Consider the following 22,007-nt stretch of genomic DNA (forward strand, 5'->3'; position numbering starts at 1 on the left):
GCCACACTATCAGAAACCACTCATTCTTATGCTAACATTTTCCTATAACTTTCTCCACTTATTACATTTCTCTCTCAAGTACTGCTAAAGAGAAAGTATATCACCTGTCAAGCTTAATTTCACAAGGTACCATCATATAAAGTAGATCTCTATTTCTTTGGTCAATCTAATCATTTTAGAAAAATATGAGACATTTTGCAAGATAAATGTTATAGAGTTAGGATTTAATGTAAGTAATAGGACTTTGACTCAGGGAAAGCCTCGAGGAAGGAGCCTTTTTGTTCTCAGTCTCTCTCTTCTCTAAAGTGACATATCCAAATGATAATTTGATGAGTCCAATATATGCATCAACACTCTAGAAGTACATATCCTCTACAAATAAAATAAACTGAGAGTTGTCCTCACTAACCCAGGAATTTTCAGGGGGTTGAAGCATAAAATTCTTTTCTTTCTCCATAACTAAGAACAGCTTCCCCCAAACACACATGGGCAAATTTGCCCAGTCAGCAAATATTTGCCCATTGTCAAGCATAGGTAAACAGCATCATTCAGCTATCTTTAAGAATCCGTGCTCTCCAGAGTACCCTTCAACCTTGAGCAAACTCACCTTGGCTGCAGATAAAAAGTAATCTGTCCTTTTCCCTTTCCCAGAAAGAGCATGTATTACTCTAAGTGCAGCAGCCAAAACAAGGGTGTATGTGAATCTTTCTTTTCTTAGATAAAGAACAACTTGAGATTATCTTCCAAGGAATATTAAAGGCTACAAGAGATGAACAGTCTCACAATTTATTTTCTCAGCAAAGTTCCCAGAGTCCCAGACTGAATATTAAATGAACTAGGTGGACTGGTCATTCACAGCTCCCAAAGCCAGGAGAAGAACAAGTTCTGTCTGCACACTACAGAAAAAATATATGGAGTCCTTCATTTACACATGGCATCAGGAAACAAATGTGTAAGAAGAAAAGTCCATTAGGCAAAGAATTCTGGGAACAACCACTGACTCCAAAATGACAGACTGATTGAGATAAGACATAGATTTTTCCATGTCTTCTTTCTATGTCTTCTTTGCCTTTTCTACATCTGGTTTATAAAAACAAGGTTAAAAAAAATAATAATTTTTCATGTTTGCAGGATTCTACCAGGAGCCTTTGGGCTCTTAAACCTGGAACACATTCAAATCACCTCATCCATACCATCCCACCACATGCTAGTCCTATCAAGTGCACTAAGGTTTATGAAAATGACATTTTGGGTTGAATGAGAAGAGTCAAGAGGCAGTACCACAGATCTGAACAATTTTGGAAAACTACAAACAATTCAACTAAAATTAAACTGCCAAAAATGTATTTCATGAGATCTTTGGAGCTGCTGTAAAATGTGAAACAAACAATAGGATAGTTTAGTGTCTCATGAAAGTTCACGTAAGGTTTCTGCCAGACAAAAACACAAAGCATTTCTTCTCCATCACAAACACAGGGCCATTCTTCCATCTCTTATTTTACTTCTCCACATCAAGGTTATTTGCCTGTCCATGTCCTAGTTTGTAGACAGAGATCCTTTTTCATGTTCCTTTGTTCAAAATTAAATAGAAGTTAGACAATTAGGCTGCACAAAATGTCCCCTCAGAGGTATTCAGTGATACACAACATCATCTCAAGTCTCCCTGATGTGAGGAGCTAGAACTCATTTACCATCTTGCCTGGTGTAAACCAAGTATAAACAACAGCATTTACTATGACCTGAGATGTGCTACTTTCCCTTCTGTCTTTCCTCTTTCAGGCATATTTTATATGTTTCAGAGAAATAAAACTGTGGAAAGAAGCTACTATGCGACAAGAATAATTTACTGAACCTGAGAGATTCACATCCCTCTTGATTTTAACACAACAGTAGCTTTCACTGCCTATAAAAAGAAAACTAAGGAACTCAGCACTCTACAATGGCCAGGTTTGAAACTCTCTCTAGATGTTAGCAGTTTCTTTGAAGTATGTATGTGAAAAGAAAACAAGCCGCTGCACTGAGCCAGGACCAAGAGTCAGGGATTTAACAAAAACTACCAAAAGGAATAAATAAGCCCAAACCACTCCTGTCTGGAGTCAGTGTTGAAATAAGGAATTTAAAAGAAGCACTTGCTGCTGACAGTATCCACAAACCTGCCAGACCAGCTCTGCTGTTCCTGGGGCTCAAGTAGACTTTAGGGAACCAAGAAGAAAGCCTGAGCTTCTAAAACCAGCCTGCCTACCTCCACCTTTCCTCCCTCAAGTGCTTTGAAAGAATTTACTTTATTGAGGATGTCTGGCTCTGAATTGACACCCCAGCAAACATCTCTGACAGCTTTGGGAGAGCTTCTGCCATTTTGGAGAGTATTTCTGAGGTTAGCACAGATTGTCATTAACCCCCTCTCTGCCAGGAGTGGAGGAGAACAAACAAACCTGAGGTGTACTTCAGTATGGTTGTCTGGCTCAACAGATGTCTGCCAAGATGGGATAGGAGATTCCACCTTCACACAGGGAGGACCGTGGTCACACAGGGTCAGCAACAGCAGCCCGCAGTCTCCTGTAATGCTCTCCTAGAAGAGTGTCGTGTGATTTGCTTGCATTATTGCTTTTGCCCTGAGCACTGATAAAAAGCTGGCCTGGATAAAGTAACAGTATATGAAACATAAGAGAAATAAAATATTATGACTATTTTTATCATCATCACTGCACTTGTTTCAGAAGTCAGGAGACGGCTCTCCCATGAAACACTGGTTTTATTAAAGACCTACTGATATCACATCAAAATCACCACCACTATGAGAGCACAAAGTAAGACAATGGTATAAGGAAACGGTAGCACTCATGGACACTTTGGCTTTATCACCATAGCTTTCTTGTCAGATGGGGGAAAGGCTTGGCCTCTGGTAGCAGCTCTCAGTGCAGTTGTGGCACAGGAGATCCACCACTGACTGCCCAGCAAACCTCCAGTGGCAGGACTGCATGAGGGCTGATCACCTGCTGCTGCTGGGGCTGCTATCCACAACACTAACACACCTCTGATGTTGCAGGAGTATCAGATGTCCGGAGGAACAAAAAGTGCTTTAGAGCTAACACCTTGTCTATGGCATGGGGTTACTTTTTTCTTTGGCAATTTTCAAGTCTACTGGTCTGTTCTGATTGCAGAAGGAAATGCACCTGGCACCTCAACACTACCAATCCTAGTATGTTAAGCTAGTATGCTAGCTTAATTTATTGGTAATACAGAGTGTGAATCGAAACAGCTATTGCACAAATGTTCAATCCCTACTGCCGCTCAATAGCAGAATTAATAAAATCCATTAAAAGGGCAAAGCAGACAACTGAACAGTAAAATCATAATCTGTTAATCTTGAAGACACAATGCAAATCTTTTCCAAAAATATCCTGCAGAAGAGAAAAATACAATAAGGTTTCAAATAAGAGGGGAAAAGACTGAGTTTAAAGCACATTTAATGCATTGGTAACAGGGTTTTGTGATGGAGTAGCCATAGCAACATAATGTACTAGTGCATTTAAAAGAAAAACAACACCACAAAATCCCACACAGCTCTAGATAAAGCCTTGCACTCTTTTAAAAGACTGGGCTGTCAAGGGGCTCTGGATCCACTCACTGAGTATATTCCATTTGAAAAGCCAAGTATACACGTGTGTGTCTGCTTGAAAGCATATATTACCTCTTAGTATTTCAAGTGCTCACGCAATAGTTTGATCTGATGACTACAAATATGTGAATAACAACTTATTGTGTGTAAATCAATTAACATTCTACTCATCAACCTGTACATAGAGTAAGCATTATCTATGTTATATATGAGACAAATAGTTAACAAATTGCTTAATTTCTGTAAGAAATATTTTTTATGACAGTGATTCCCAAACTAATGCTAGGAAACTGTAGCTAAATTAGAGGCCTCTGATACCTCTAAATTATAAATTCACCACTCATAATATAATTAATATTAGTCCATATATAATTAATATTAGCTTGCCCGGAATCCAGACATACTGAAATAGTATATTTTTGTCCATGGTATATATCTATTTTGTAACACCATTGTGACATAGCCAGGCACAATGTGTAAGCATGTGGGCAATGTGACCACAAAAAGGGTAACAACAGATGTGTGTAGCTGCATATCAGAGACACCCAAGTAACAGAGCTTGTCAGAAAAAGGACAAGAAAAGCAGAAGGAGGCTTCAGGCTGCTGAATACACAGGAAGGATAACTGGCAAGTCAGAAGAGATAAACCGCATCAGCAATGCATTTTCCTTTGTGGGAAGAAGAATGTAGCATTAAAACATGAGGTGTAAGCAAGGAGAACAAAGACAACAGTCCACTTCAGTTTGGCTTTTCTCATGGATGAGCTCTCAGGCTTGTTCACCTGGACCTCAGCCTCTAGGACCAGGAAGAAATCAGGGCCACCAACACAAGGTGGCCTTGCCTCCCTGGTCCTTTGCAATCACAGCTAATTTAGAAGATTAGTGTTAAAGACTAATGGTTTTGTGTGTACAGCGCTAATATTTAATGCTGTACAAGAAGTGACTGCTAGCCAGGAGTGTGTTGTTAATGAACAAATTTAATAATGTCCTGCTTTATCAGCCTTTGAAGCACCCTGTCACAGTGATCTCTAATTGCTTAATTGAAATGTATATGCATGTGTATTCATTTGCAACAAAAACTGTTGATCTTTTATTAAAATGTACTCAAGAAACTTGACTTCAGTTTTGAAGCTGATCTCTCTAGAGATTTGCCATGTCACCCAGTCCCTCCCTCCATCCTTCCTTCCTCCTCTGCAGTACAGAGTAAAGAAGCTCCATTTTCCCATTACTTATACACCTCATCCATTTTGATTTAAACAGTCTCTTACAAAGTGTTCAGTTCATTCTTTGTGCACCAACACTTGCAAATAAACTACACAAACTACTTGTAAATGAATCCAATGTGAATACAGGTTGGTTCCACCTCTCTCTCAGCATGATTTAGGGCAACAAGTATTTTTCTAAGAGCATAACGAGATGGAGTTGCACAGCTCCTGCTCCATCTCCAAACATGTCGCTACTGTACGTCCACAATATTTCTGAGTTGAATATTTCAAAACCCCAAGCTAAAGTAGCAGCCTAGTATAATTTCAGTATGCCACTGAAATTAAAGTTAACAGACACTAGGAGACTTCCTGAGGCATCTTTGAAACCGCCTCTAAGAAATAACAATGGGATATTGTGAATATATTATCTCTTGGTAAAGATAAAAGTGGGAGTCATGCTGTGGTCATCAGAAAATCTTTCTCTTTTGCTTTCTGATGTTATTCCACATATCTCTAAGAGAAAGTTTCAAGCAGTTTGTCATCTCACAGTGAATCTCTTCTTCAGATTCCTCTCCAAGTTTTATTTATCTAAATTTTATCACAGAGGGGGCATGAATGACATTTCTAGCTGACTAACAATCTCTCTGGATATGTGCCACCAGATAAATGAACACATAAATGTGCTTTCTGAGGCTGCTGAAAATCCAAGCGAATTCCTCGTGGGTAATTTGCACATGTATCATACAGTGACATGCTGGAGGTACATCTAAAGCAGTGTTTAGGAATGAGAGAGGAACTGGTAGCCCACCTGCACAAACAAACAGTGGCACCTCTTCTGAAGAGAAGCAAAGCCTCCTTCTAAATGCCAGTGTAGACAGCTTGTTAAGGAAACTTTTGATTAAAACAAATGCAATAAAACGGATATTCCTTACTTCAAGACCAAATAAAACACGGTACTTAGCTTTCCAAAATCAGCTGAAGCATGTAGACCCATGCCATCTGTTTCTTTCAATGAAAAAGATGTGTCTATATTTGCCAGAACAGTCTGAAAATCTATAGTGGCACGGCACCAGCTCACTGTAGGAATGCAGATCTAGAAACACTCATGATCCAGAAATCTACCCGTGGCATGGATGGCATTTTGCATAGAACAACATATTACCATGATTGCAGAGAAAACAGTTGAGTGAGACACCATGTTTGAAAGCCACCAAATGTCTCATACCAAAATTCTGAAATCCTGCCCACTTTGCTAGTACATTTATTTTGGTTGCAATATGCACTCTCAAATTCTGTCTGCATGGTCTGGTGGGAAATATCCTTCCTGTGCAAGTCACAGAAAGATCAAGTCAACTAACATATATAAAGTTATATTTATCATCACAATATTTTTTTAAGGAGCTGGAAGTCTGGGAAGCAGTTTCTGGTTAAAGATGAACCAGCTTGATAAGATTAGGTGATTTGTGAAGTGAAAATTGTCACCTGTGTAAATGAAATCATGTTGTACTAAAGAAAAACTGCAAAAGCCACAGCACCCTCCACTGGGGTAAGCCAGAGTAATTAAAACAGATATCATGCCTATTTATATCAGCAAAGAATATGACTCTAGTACAATCTGTTAAAAGAAAACAAACAAGGGGGGTGGCGATGGGGGGAGGAGGACGCAGAGGAGGTGAAATGATATAATTTCATAAAAAGCAGTTGATTAACAGTAAGGTGCTGGGGCTGAAATATCTAATTATCCGTTGGTATAGTAACCTCCTTGCTCACAGATGTCAAAGTGTGAAATGGGAGCAGCACATCCAGTGCAGTGAAATGTTTCCTGAGCCTCCATTGACATGTAATGTTATCAGCTGCTTCCAGAAGATAACATTTTAATTTGTTGAGAAGGTTCAGGTAATGTGTTTTGCTCCCTAAAGCCCACCCCTCCATATTACATAAATGTTAACCAAAGGTGTCTGCTAGAGAAAAAAAAAAAAAAAAAAGTGTTGACAGAAAGATTTTGGAGCAAGGAAAGAACTGTTGCACACAAGTTAGGATAACCCAAAATAGAAGATTACCCAGACTGCTGAGTCAAGGAAGCCCTACCTCAGCTCTCATCTCATATGTCCAGACTCTAATATTCTTGATCACTCTCTCTCTTCCCATATTTCTTGGAGAAAAAAATAATGATCATTAAGATCTAAATATCCTCCAAAGGAAGCTAAGATAACTAGTGAAGACATAAGGCTTATTAATTTCTTGGCTATTATCAATGTTTCTATAATTCCCAAATGTTATTGAGCTTTGAGGGGCAGAGTTGCTTTGTTTTTGTTTTGTTTTGTTTTGTTTTTAATTAAACAAGCAGACAATCTGCACTTACACAGTAGTTTTCCCCCCACCAACAGAAGACCTTCAAATAGCAATTCCTTCTTCCAATTCTCTCCATTTCACTTATGAACTCAATGCTGACTTTCCTCTATTGCTGACAAAGTGAACTCAAACAGTGGGAAGCTAGTAAATCTGTAACAGCAGTGATGCTTTATGTACCTTAAGTACTGTAAGATTAAAAATGTGGTTTTATCACGGTGTGATACCAATGTTAATAACTAGTCCAGAGCAAAGATTCAAGAATTCAAAGCTTTCAGTATTCTATAATTGAAAGTAGCTCAGTTGTGCATGGACTCATCTAGCAATGAAGCTGCTCAGATCATCTTAGTATTTCACTCAAATACCTAAGCCTGAGTAGGGCAACGAAGCATCCCTCTGTTGTGTTTTATCAACAGTGGTGCATCAAACATGGTTTTTGCATTTGCAAATGAAGCTACATGTAAGTAACAAAACAACACCATCTGATTTTAAAGAAGGTCAGGCATACAGAAAAAAAAATAAATAATAATTTGTGGCACTTAGCGAAAGCAGAGCAAGCATTAAAATTTTAGATTTTTAGCCCTCCAACTATAACTAACAGCAGTTACGTTCTCAGTTGTCACAGCACCAAGCAATTATTTTTCTTTCATTTTTTTTAATTGTTGTTTCTCCTTTCCAATACACTTTTGTTAAAGTTAATAATTTCATAAATGTTATTTGTTGTTTCATATTTTGACTGAATTCAAGGGCTCATTACTATGCCATGTTACAGATCCCTCACAAGCATGGGAACAGATAATGTGTATCACACTACAGCACTGGCATCCAGCTGAATTCATTACCTATCAAAAGCAAAAGTTGCAGAGGAATAGCAGTAAGAGAGACTCAAGGAATTACACAACAGGGCAAAGGTCCGGCTGCCCCAAGCATGAACGCACTGCCTGGGATGCAAGCAGGAGGAAGTAGGAGCAAGCTCCATGTGCAGTCACAGAGCTGCAGCGTCACTGGAATAGCAGAGACAGGGTGGGATAGTGTGGTAGATAGAGGGACAAGCTCACCACAAAAGTCAGGCAGGGATGAAGAGGAATGTGCTTGCTCTCCATGTGAAGGAGGATGTTGCAGCACTGCCAAGGGATGGAGGATGATGGGTGAGAGCTGTGGGTCAGAGGCAGAGGAGAGGCGAACAGGGTGACACAGTGCTGGGACCACCCAGACAGGGTGAGGAATCAGATGAAACCTTCCCTAAACAACTTCAAGTTTCATCCCTGGCTGTCCACCGTTCCTCCAGGAGCTGCTTTAACCCAAGGCTCTCACCCTTGGTCCCCAGCTGCTGCAGCTCCAGCTCCAGCCCCATCACACTACCCAATATTTATCTGAATGGCAACACCATTGTTGTATCACTTTTTAGCTTCTGATACTATTAAATTTAGCAGAAAAACAGAACTTGAAATTATTTCCATGCAAAGCAATACTTTTGTATCTACCGTATAGTTCTACATGTATTAAACAGTGACCACTTTCAGTGATGGGAACTGCATAATTTTTTTATTTTGCTTAATTCCTTCATTGACTGCAGCTAGAAAACAAGCTCTTCTCCGCATGCCTTGCATGTCGTGCTCCAGCAGCATGCAATGCAGCCCTCTGTTCACACTGCTGTGCCAAAAATATGAGCTTAGCTCAGCATGTGTTTCTTCCCTAGACTTCTCTGGGACTTGCTGCTATTACATCCTTTGCTGCTTCCTTATTCTCTAGTTCTTGTGCTATAACAGGAGAAGTGCACCTCCTTTAACTTTTAAGGATTAACTAAAACAATCAGAAACAGAAACACTGCTATTTTGTAGCTGCAACCAGCTGGAAGTTGTTGATTCTCTTCAAAAAGACCACATGTCTGCAGTGTGGTGCAGATAGCAGCTGATTTTCTCTATTAGAAGACATCAGAATACAGAACGGCAATGAACTGTGAATAAAGTGGTATTATATACAACACACTAATTCTCAGGAGAAATTGACACATTTTGGATCTAATAAAAAATGTCAGAATGTAACTTTTACATCTTTAGATCACTATTTCATACCCCTTTCTGCCAGTACAGATACCTTCACCTGAAACTATATTATGAAAATGCGAAGGAGACAAAAATGATCTCTCTGTGTCTTCACGGGTATTGGTCAAAATCAACTCTACAGGGACATTTGTTTCTGAAAAACAACGAAAGTCTCCCGATGCAAATTGTCACCTTTTTTTTTTTCCTAAATCTGCTTAAATATAGGCTAATATATAGGACTCAATTCCTGTAAGCCTGTTCAAATGGCTCTCTGTGCATATACTTTGCTCATTCCCTGCATGGATTTTCTGGTAATGCATGGCATTTGTGCAGAGCCAACCAAGCACATGTTCTTGTTCCATATCAGCCTGCAGAGGAGCAGAATGAAGAAAGAACACCAAAAAATAAAGCAATTCAATCCTCCTCATAAATTGTGTTGAAATGAGGTAGGTATACTGCAACAAACTCAGACAATCCCAACATTTCTGATGAAAGAAACCTAAGGGCAGCAAGCAGAAATTTGCCAGAGACCCACAGTAATAAAAACAAAAGAAAAGAAAAAAAAATTAAACTAATGCAGACACTTAGACTATTAAAAAACTTCCATAAGAATATTTAAACGAAGTGGATAAAAGCCCTCACGTGAAATTGCAGCCATAATTTGAATGAATAGTATAAAATAACACTTCATAATTCAAATCTTATACATCATTCTGCTTTCACTTTACAGTTGCTGGAAATGCCATCATAAGAAAATGCTATATACTATTTCTGGTAGTACATGTTTATAGCTTATAGTTTCTTTATCCCAGGAGTTGTCACATATGTAAAGAAAAGCAGCAATTTCAATTTCAAATCTGCTTAAGGATTTATGTCTATTTTCTATTATAAGCATTTGACTGGGTCTATGAAAAGCCAGATGGAAAAGTTTCTACCCTTTATGGGCAGGAAAATATCTTCTTGAGTAATTTTAGACCATGCGATACACAGCTTTTAAAGCTTGAAATACTGCTTCCATGTTAAAGGAACTGGCTTACAGATGGCATGGGCAGTATTAAGCAGTTTCTGTGCATTCAACAAAAAACAGATATGAAATCATAGAACATTCTTAGTTATATTTATGACCAAACATTACATTTAAAGATTGACATGTGTGCAAAGTAGGCAAAACAGAAATAACAATAATGGCCACACCTCCAAAATTGAAAGTGAAAAAGATGGTATAGAATGCTCTCCTACTGATCTGAAAGGGAAAATATGTTGCCAGCATGGCTTAAAAAAACACAGCTAGACTTTTTCATTTGTCTGTTGGAATACATTTGTCTGTCTGTCTGGAATAACCAGACATGTTATCAAAATTAAAAATGAACCTCACAAAACAAAACAAAATAAATCAAAACAAAAACAAAAACAAAAAAAAAAGATGCTCAAAACCCCAACTGCAAGCAGCACTCTTATCTCACAACTCAGTATCGCAGAAAAGACTGAAATAAGGCAGACATATCTCAGCACATCCTAAAACACACAGCCCTGGCCAGGCCCAGCTGTGCTGCCTTAGCAGGTGAGGTTACTGCCCTTGGCTCCCCCCACCTCAGCCCTTTGCAGATGAAGAAGAAATGTCTCCCACTCACAGATTTTGCACTACAGAGGATTGCACAAAGATGATCCCACAAGGGATTCGAACAAGGTCGAAAAGGTCACCTCCTCCAGTGTAAACCATTAGCTTGAAAATCAACATCAAAATCAAATGATGTGTGGTGTGATTTATGAATAGTCTACTAGTAAGGAAGGTACTGCCCATGCAGACTGGAAAGAGGACTGACCCCCAGATTGCAAGTAGATAAAAGTATCTATGAAAAAAAGTCATAAAAGATGTCACTGTTTTCTGTCAGCACTGAGACTACACTAGGTTCTGATCATCATAAATAAGAACTGGGGAGAGAAATAAGAAACTTCAGTGCACTGCATGAGAGAGGAGGAGTATTTCCCCAAGATTACTCTCTAAATTGATTTAAATTTACTGTACTGGGGTAAAATTAAAATGTAAGATGTACACTTGGAGAAGTATTTTATGAGCTTGAAGGATCTGCTGTTTGACAGGAATAACTTAGCAATGTAGAGAGGGGAGATGAAAAAGCACTGAAGTGAAGAAGTTATTCCAATACTCTCTTCACTCGTTTTTGACAGCAGAATTCTTAAAGGACATAGGAAAAACTCAAATCCATAGTAATATTGAGAGTTTGAAAGCCTCTGCCAACAATATTATGGGTATTTTTTGCCTGCTGGAAATCTGTAGCTTAGTACAATTTCAAAAGCTATGTTGCAGTTAAACTCAAGAATGAAGTGAGATACTCGTGGGTTGTAGCATTCTCATGAAAATCCTCTTCTGTTAGAAAAGATTATGATTTGTAGTACTTCCTCCCTCTTTCCTTCGGATGTGGAAATCAACACACATATACCTACTCACAATTCTTGCCCACTGAAAGATCACGGCATAAATATACTGGGGACAGAAAAGGAAATAACTCCACCACCAAATGAACTGGAGAGGTTTTGCTTACGTAAATGCAGAAAGAAATCTTGTGGATTTCTGTACTAACAAAACTGGGCAATACTTATGTTTTTGTGTTGTTGTCACTGTTTAATCATATTTTCAGCGCTATTGCCAGCAAAATGCATCTCCCAACATTTAATCACAGCCATTTGATGATGATTCTGGAAAAGTGTCAAGATTTTAGAAGCTAAATCTAACATAATATAATTGAAGTAAACATGCAAATATGGTTAGGAAAAAGGTACAGTTTGTCTCTTTATCCTGTTTACACATCACTGGTATTTTTTCTGCTGTTTCAATTATTGTTTTCTGGGAAAAGAGGTTGGTCATGGGAATTGTAATATAATTGCAAAACGTAAAGGTTACCATGCACTTATATTTTCATTTATCCTATTTAACTCTGAAGGATACCACAAATCTGCTAATATCTAATAATCCATTTACAGAAACTGAATGTTATCTGTAAAAATTAAATTGTTTACATTCACTTTGTCATACAGCAAATATAAATGCTCATTCATTATTTAAAATGTATGCCTCTTCACAGCACATTTGCATCATAACAAATTTTATGTTTTCTCTACTCGGTTCTGGCTAACCAGCTCCGCGGATATGTTAGCACCATCTTTTGGTTAAACTGTATCTTGACTTACCTATGTTTATATCTGTTTATTACAAAAGGTCTTACAGATGGGATTATGGTAAGAGAGCAGGAGTGGGAGGATGTATAAAATTCATATTGCTACCATTAGCATTTGGTGAAAGTTGTGGTAAGCTTTGGAAGTAAAGGTCCATGCAGTAGGTTACTTATTCTCTCTAAATGGAAGATATAAACTCGGCCATGAAATGGGGACTGACATGAAGATCTACCCTGCCACCACCTCTGATATTTCCCTGAAGAACATCTTCTGAACATGGACAAGAGCCAAAATGGATAGGTGGAGCTGCTCTTTGTGGCACTGAGCGTTTCAAAGCATACCACCATGAAGAAATGAAATTCAGTGGGAAGCAATCTCTGATGAGGAGGATCTCCAAAAACAGAAATGGTTATTGTAGAATCATAGAATGGTTTGGGTTAGAGGGGACCTTAAGGATCTTCTGATTCAAACCCCCTGCCAAGGGCAGGGACACCTCCCACTAGACCAAGGTGCTCAAAGCCCTAGCCAGAAATGTCAGAGTTTTTAAAATCTTTACCTGTTCCCACACAAACTGCTGGCTAGAAGTTCATTCTACTCTTTAGATAACCAGAATGCATCCCTTTAATTACCCACCTAATCCCATGGTGACTATAGCATGGGTATTAAAGGTTGGCCCTGGATGATAATCCAGAGAGAAATCTATTGGTCTTGATTTATATTTATGCTGAGGTATTCTTACATTGTTGTAGCACTAAAGTGTGTTTTGTTTTGTAATTAATTTATTGTCCTAGGATTGAGTAAAGATGATTTTTTGTATAAATGAAAATCAGGTCACTTAATCACTTAATCATCTATGGACACTTGTTTGCATCATATAATTTTCCTAAAACATGTAATGTGGGCCTACTTCAGTGGTTTTCTGTTACTTTGCCATTCACTTTTACTTTATATTTTACATTAACTAGTATAAATACCTCTAAATTCAGACTGAAGATGACTTTAAAATTATTAAAAATTATTTTTCCCTCTATATTTTGTGTTGCTTTTTTAAAAAGTGTTTATTGATATCAATTAAAAAGAGGAATTAAAACATTTCCTATTTATACAAAAAACTCTATACCTGTATTAACATTACATGAATAAAAATTGTCATATGTTATATCTCACTGATGGACCTCTCTACAGGATCATGTAAAAGCACATACTTATACACTGACAGGTATGGAGGGAATATATGCCAAATAAGGTGTAAGTTCAGGACTTCAGAATGTGGTTCAAGCTGAACTGCTGGCATGTGCTAGAACTTTGAGAATATTCCAAAAGACAGAAAAGAAATAACAATTTTAAAAACATTTTTTCCTCAGATTTGGAGTGATCCTGGAGAACTAACAAAATTTTCCTAACTCCAAAAATTAGGAGTAGTGTAGCAAAGGCTGCAGAGCACAAAGGACCTCAGAAAGCACAGAATCTCCTTGCTGTCCTGAAGGCAGAGGGCCTTCTTGGTCCCCTCCTAGTTTCATCAAAGTGAGGTGTCACATTCTGCTTCTAATAAGGCCCTTGGAATTTACCCAACATGAAAACAACTAGGTTAACCTAAACCTGCAAAGCATGCTAGGAAGACCAAGGTCCTTATCTAATTGCTTAGATATTTCGAGTTCTGTTTGGTCTCTCCATGCAGAACAGAGGAGTCCCTTTCCCATCAGAGCATATCACCACATATACTCATCTGGATCCACCACCTTTTGTATGGAAGGAAGTACAATTTCAGAGCAAGGCAAAACCAGTAAACTGCAAACATAGGTGATTACTGAATAGACAAGGACAGAATTCGATTTACTGTGCTGCTGAGTTCGTGTCATCTGCAGAGCTGTTCATGCCACCAGAATCCCCTCTACCTCACATGCAAAATATATATATATTCTCCCAGGGCAAAACAGTGTATATCATTAGGTCTTTTTAGTATGATGCTTTATATTCCAACTACTGTATGTAATCAATTTGGCATTCTGCTTTGCAAAGCAGTCATCATTCATTGCCACCCTGATCTATGAGTGTAGATGCATCATGCTTTACCTTTGGCATTGAGTATTGCAGATTTTTTAATTTATAGGAGAAAGATAATTTATTGTATTGTAGCAGCAATATCAGTGCAAAACTTAGAAGCAATAGCACTTTGAGAGAAATACATATTACTTTTATATTTAATATGGACATATTAGGCATATGTATTTGCTAGTATCAATCACTGGTGCAAGGTCAGATTCTGGCATCAGCACTGCTTTGGATTAGTGCCTTGACCCACAACTAAGGTACACAAAACCAGACTCTTTATGATGAATTATTGTAATGAAGTTGTTTTTTGTATATTTCTAAATTGCAAGTCAGAGTGTAGTCTGGTTGTCTGGCAGCTCTGCCACAGACTTCATTGGGACTGTGTTCATAGGGATCTTACCTGAAACTGTCCATTGGAAGCTGTCTGATCTAAAGGCATTTTTATTTTCTTCAAGTTCTTCCTTGGAGTTATTTAGACACAATATTAGAAGCAAAATTTTTAACGATTAGTGCAATTATAAACCATGTGTAAAGCCATGCAACTCAATCTCCTTTACCCCTTTGGTAGGCTTATTCATACACTTGGAGACAGAGGTGCTCTTGTAACAGCGCACAGCAGCATAGGCAGGAAGCCTAGAAAAGGGTTTTGTAGTCTTAAGGATGTCAAATGAATTTCAGTAAAGAGGTCTGATAACTACTGATAACATTGCCGCAAACAGATGTCTGTTAAGATGTGAATAACAAGTACTTAGAAAGGTATTATTTGTGTAATACAACATATGTCTATATAGTATGTATCTATAAAATACAACATATCAAAAGATACTCTATTACCTCTGTTATGTAATTTGAATTTCCAGGGCATAGAAATCTGGGAATCTTAAAGTAAAAATGTATACGTGGAGAAGAAAGTTTTAAGGTCATGTGGAACCATGTCTGGAAAAAAGGACTAAGATAACTATGCCATAAAAGAATATTGATCTGTATCTGAAGAAAAATATAACAAAATGGATAGTCCAAAGAGACACAGGCTATTTAAGAAAAGATTCATTGATGGATAGTAACTTGAATGGATATGCTATCAAGGAAAATGGAGTAGCAAACCTGCTGACTGTGTAGAGAATCACATAATTCAGCCATGCAGGCTATCATAAATGTTGACTACAAAATAGCAAAGGAGGAGCCACCTCTAGGCTGGGTATGTAAAACTTTGACAAACTGTGCTTAGTTGTTTCTTCAGAATTGGAGAGGCAGAAGGGATCATGCTGATATCCCACACTAGTATACATTAATACTATCTTGTTTTTATTAAAGCAAAATGTATCTCAGTATTTGGTCTTTATATGTATGGACTCCTTGATTGGTCTGGTTGACTGCCCGTTAGGTGTAGCCACTAAATCTGACTGCTACAAGAAACTGCTCAGAGTCTTCCCAAGTCTAACTCTGGTATTGGTTTGCTGATATTTGAGAATTTATGTGAAATTTTGTGTTGGCAGACATGATACAGGAGTAAACCAGAAGGCAGACAAGTCAGCAAGAAAGCACAATAACTTGTCTCATTCTATCTGGCAGCAATTAAATTAACCAGGAATTGTACAATATCATAACTGGAGATTAATAGGATAAAAAAGAACATAACATGAAATCCCAAAGGTGGAGGAGCTTTCTGCTCCCATTATTCAGTAAATAAGGGAAAAAAGTGTTTACAGAGCTACATTGTATATATGCTTATATTTCTCATATTTTCCAGCAAAGGAAAAGCTTCAAGGGACAAGTAGCTCTTTGCTTGCCTTCTAAGTAGCCAGCATATTGCAACTGTGCATCATTGACTCAAATTACAGTGTTCATAAAATGGTTATCAAGGGACCCAGCCTAGCTGAAGCTCATTCTAGTTTCTTCCAACCACATCTAGCAGAAAAGCTACCCTGAATAGAATAAAATCTATTACAGCAAAATTTAATATAAGAAAAGAGAAGAGAGAAGAACAAAACCAAAGGAAAACATTTATCATTATGTGGACAACATAAAGGCAAAACCTGAAATCACCTAATGCAAGTTAAAACTGCTTGAATGAAAAAATAAGTTTTTCTGTGAATTTTGCAAGTCTAAAAAGTCTTTCATGGTACACTGGTGAAACCACTTTATTGAAAGGTTTCCTGAAATTTGGAAGGACTGGCATGCAACAGTTGAGAGGTAAACCAACTGTGCATAAAGTAAAGGTTTATTCACACGGAAAAGTTTATGGAGAGATTTTGGACAGATAAAAAAAGATTCTAAAGCCAACATGTTTAAACATATCCCATGTTGTTGCAATTAGCTATATTGATTCAGAAAGAGTTTTAGCTACATCAGAAGGTTTCCATATGGAAATATGGTGAAATAAGGGGGCGGAAGGGGCTGTAAACTTGCAAGGGGGATTTTTCTCCCTGTTGCACTGACTTTGCTGGTTATTTTTGAAAATTTCTGTAAGGTTTCTTAATCTACAGTTCATCCTTGTTAATTTTTTTTAAGTGAAACTGTGAAATTCAAGCCGGAAGGGTACAAAACATACCCTTTTTTCACCTTCCCAGTTAATATTTTATAATTGGTTATGAAAGCATATATTTGAACAGAATCCAGACAATCTCAAGTACTTTGGGTACCTGCCGTTAAAAGCAGTATTGTTATGCAACTTACAAATGACAATTTTCCCATGCCAACAGCAAATTATTTTTAACAGTCATTTGGCACAGTGTGTGTCTGCTGTATCATTATCATGGTAAATGTTTTGTTTATTGAAAACCCACTCTCTTTGAACAAGTAAGCCAACTAACATTAGGTATTAAATAGTACTCTTCACATTCGTCCCTGAGCAAATGCTATTGCACTAATGTATTCACTTAGATTATTGCAAGCAGCAGAATATTAGTTACTGCCAAGTAGCTAAGTATTCTTTTTTAAACCAGCTATGAGTGTCTTGTAGAAACTGGTCTGTTTGAAAGATTTGATATCACTATTATAGCTGAGATGACATGGAATTGCCATTGCCTCCTTGTGCATGAATGGGGAGACACAAAGGAATTACTGTGACTTTGGGGTGCCCCAGTTCTCAAAGGGCACACAGCTGGGTCAGCTGAGAGGAACATTCGGGCAGGGGACTGACTTCATCCTTCTGATTGCCATCGTCCTCCCAAGATACAACAGCAAGAGAGAAAGATGGAAGAGGCAGCTGTCAGGGACATGATCTTTCTGGGTAAGACAGAGAGAATAACCACACTTTTCTTCTGCAGTAAGTGAGAAAAGGAAGAAAATTGGTTTGTCTATCTAATGTCATTTTATTTTAATGTCATGCATTAAAAATAAAGTACTGGAAGTGGAAGGAAAGAAGGAAGGAAGGAAGGAAGGAAGGAAGGAAGGAAGGAAGGAAGGAAGGAAGGAAGGAAGGAAGGAAGGAAGGAAGGAAGGAAGGAAGGAAGGAAGGAAGGAAGGAAGGAAGCTCCTTTTCACAGGAGCTGAAAAGAAACACACTGGAGTTAATTGCTGTCATTGTGGAAAATCCATCCATTTCTAGGAATCTGAACACTGCATCCCTTTTGGCAGGAAAGCGTCATTTTAAACATCCCTAACAGACATGCTTCACTGCTCAGCATGGTTTACTTACCGTATAAAACCATCTATCACAAGTCAGAAAAGACCCAGGAAGAGACGAAATACTAAGCAGGACAAGATCTCCTCTGCTTTTAAAAATCAAACTAAATGTGAAGACAGATATCAAACTGCTCGCAAGTGCTGCATTTTACAGGCTAAACAATAAATTTATTCAACCATGTCAGTCTTTGAAACTTTTCATTTAGCTCTATGATGATAAACAGGAGATCAGCATTTTCATTAAAAAAAAAAAAGTCATGGCTCATTCCTTTCTGTGATTGAAGATGATGTAGCAACATCTTTAAAAACTCGACAGAAAAACATATGCTTGCAATAAAAAAAAAAAAAAATAAAATAAAATAAAATAAAAATGTGGTTGTTTTTCTATTAAAAACTGTGATTATAATTACATCCTGATTGGGAGGAATTCCCATGTTAAAAACTCTGTGTAAAACACCTAAAGTAGATCAGAAGAGAAATGGTAGATCTCACTAGATCAGCCAGGGGTTGCTTCCCTAGACAAGGTGCACAGAAGGAAACTTAACTGCTCTTCATGTGCTCTTTTCTCACAGAAGCACAGAATGGATGAGGTTGGAGAAGATATCTGAAAGCCATCTGGTAAAACCCCCATGCTCAACTAGGCACCACCTAGAGCAGGTTGCCCACAACCAAGTCCAGACAGCAAATGTTTATTATAATTTTGCAACTGAACAGACTTTCATCCACTGAAAAGTCTCTGTTCTCCCTCTCCTATCCATATTATTTATGAGTAAAGAGTAGAGAAAATCAGGAACTTTTTGACAAAATGTATTCTTTCATTGCAGATCTTTCAAGAACAGAGCTTTTCATTGGGAAGTGTAAGTTTCAAATAAGTATTTATCTAGGAATCTCTTTTCAGGATAAAATGACTGGTTCAAAGGGAGGATTGATAGAGAAAATGAGGGAAGAGGAAGGACAGAGCCTCAAGCAGCAGTAGCTGACCTTCCCAACATTATGAACAGTGTATCTAGTCCTTATCATGACCCAAAAACATAAGGCATGAAAACATGAAAAGCAGGAGGTACAGCAGCTCTGTCTTACAGGCAACATACAGCTGCTCCTCTAGGGTCCAGGGCAAGATGACATTAAAGGGGATGTAGCCAACTTCCAGGCAAACTTAGCCAGATGGCTAAGGTATTAGAGACAGGTATTAGATCAAAGACTGAAAATAAAATGTCCACAGGTTAAATCCAGATTTGCAGAAAGAAGGCCTCCTGGGAATTTGTAGACACATTCATAACACACAGAAAATCTCTCAACTTTTGCATCAGTGTTTGGATGCTCCATACCAAAATATGACGGCATCCAAATTCCTCTACTTGATAAGCAGCAAAACGTACACTGATTACTGGACAAGCATTGCTGAGTTGGGATCGTTCAGAGCAACCTCAAGCCAAAAGTAAGCTTCTAAAGTCCACAGTTTCTCACTGCTACCTAAGGCTTATTGCCCAAGTGATATACAAACTCCAGTCAAAAGCAGAAGTCACTGGTAACCTTTAGAGAGTGAGTTTCTTTCTCTAGGAATCTGAGCCCAAATTTGCAAACCAAAATGAAGACCTAAGGGAGTTTTGGATGTTTACAAAAGATTGTCCTCCAGCTCTTTAGTACCACAATGTAGCATATTAGTAATTTAACATGAATATATAAATGTACTTAAAAAATATACACAAAGACACTCAAAAAAAAAGCATCCAGAAAACTTAAAGACAAGATAATGGAAACCTCTGGTGTTGATCATGACTACTTTCTTTGTGTAACTTTAAAATCACAATGATTTTCTTTTATCTTAAATACACGAACAATGAAGTAAAACAATGTCAAGTCAGATAAGAAAAACCTAAGTCACTTCAAACAATTGAGATCTGGTGCATACTGCAAGTACAGTTCTGCTTTCAACAGATTAGACTTTAAAAGACTTTCAGATCTATTTTTTTTGTCCTAGTCAAAGAAAGACACATCGCGTAAAATATCAGGGGGCTTTCTTTGATCAGATGAATATCTTTACATTTCATGTTAAACAGTTATAAAAATAAAAAAGTCTTATAAGAGGTAAACTCAGAGTATATTTATACTTTCAAAATGACAACACAATCAGGCTCCAGAATTCAGTACCACTTTAAGTATGTGAAAATAATTATTTGTACAGTAAATTTTGGTGTTATATCTCTAGAGGAGATAAAGAAATAATCCGCCACTCTGTGCAAAACAAGGCACACATGGAGAGGGTTGTTACCTCCATTGAAATAAACCTCTGCTTAATATCACTGGATTAGAATAGTGAGAGTTTCCGAGCATTAATATGGCCTTTTTGTGCCACTCTGGAAGTTAACAGGAATGATAAAACTCTCTTAATTAAGTCTAAAGATTTCCTCTGCATAAGGGATTATCCCTCTGAGAGACAGCCAGAACAGTTCTTTGTCTTTAACAATTAGATCAGATCTTAGCTATGAACACAAAGCCCAGAACAGGAGTTTCTAAAAATAAAGCATGACAAGGGTGGGGTGGATTTTAGCCTCAATCTATAGCCTCATGTATCCTTTTTTTAAAGATTTTTCCAAAACTAAGATTGAATTTGAGCTATCAAGTTTTTTTTTTCTATTGATTTTTCTCTGCAGCATGAAAGAAAAAGGGAAAAAAAAAAAGTTAATCAATTGCTAAGAAATTGGAAAGAGATTACCCATAGAAAGGAACTAATATTACAAAGCCCCAAAAATGGGGCTGTTAAGACCATCATGCTTAGAGTGAGATAAAAGCCAGTCTGGAATGAAGAAAGTTGATTTCCACATCCTCTTTTTATCTTGCCACTTCATAGACTTTAGCACCCAGCAAAATAAATCTAACCACACAATGGAAGGCTGCTTTTCCTTGGACCATATTTGTTTGTCAGATCACTGAGTTACACTGAACACCACAAATGCATCATAACAGTTTTCCTTTTCTGTGTTACCTAGGCAACTTAGTTTTAACAGACAGAGGAAAACAGAAAGAATTCTTCTTAAAACATCAAGAAATCAAATAACATTCTAATAGATTAAAGGATTTTTACCATCATTTATCTAGACTATTTGTCAGAGTACTTAAACACAAAGTGATGTAGGTCAGCTTGCTTTTCTGTCCCTTCTTGAGTCTTATCTTAAACCAAGACAAGGCAATCACTTTGAACAGCATCTTCTTAGCATCTGCTTGCCAGTCCCACCCCTCATCTCAGGAATTATAACTCTTATCATCCAAGACATTTAGGGATTTTTCAGGAGGGCCCTGCTTTTGTTTTAAAAAGTGCATGTGTTTCTTATGACAGCAGCGGGTCAAGGACCAGGCAGCATACCTGAAAGCTTTCAAAAAATGCTTACTCACTGTGCAGAGAATCCCAGCTCAAAAATCTATGAGGAATGAATACAGAGAAATGAATATGTATAAAGAATTTTTTCAGACTGCAGAAAGCAAGTTCACCCTGACTTGAAAGCCCACAAGTAAGAGCTATGTAGCTTCATTTCATCAGTGGTCCACTCTCTGCATAATCCCTGCATCTGTTTTATAACGTTTAAAGATACTATTAGATCTATATGTTAGTTAAATTCCAACTAGACACATATAAAAACTATACGTGTGTATATGCTGTATATCTGCCAATATGCAATTTACTCTCTTTCCAAAAACTAAACTAGATAGTACTCATGAAAATTGTTTGGTTTTTTGTTTGTCTGTTTTTAACCAACATCTCTGCATGCACACTGCAGTATCTTTGCAGCACAGTTAAAGCAATGCTGACATTTTCGTGCTTTCTTAAACTGAGTGCAACATTTGTACCTAAGGTAGGCTTTCCAATAAACTAATGTAAGAGGTAAGGAATTATTCCAAATTGGTTTTACAAGATGGTTATT

Source organism: Aythya marila, assembly GCF_965140915.1.
Source record: "Aythya marila genome assembly, chromosome: 8".
NCBI classification, from domain to species: Eukaryota; Metazoa; Chordata; class Aves; order Anseriformes; family Anatidae; genus Aythya; species Aythya marila.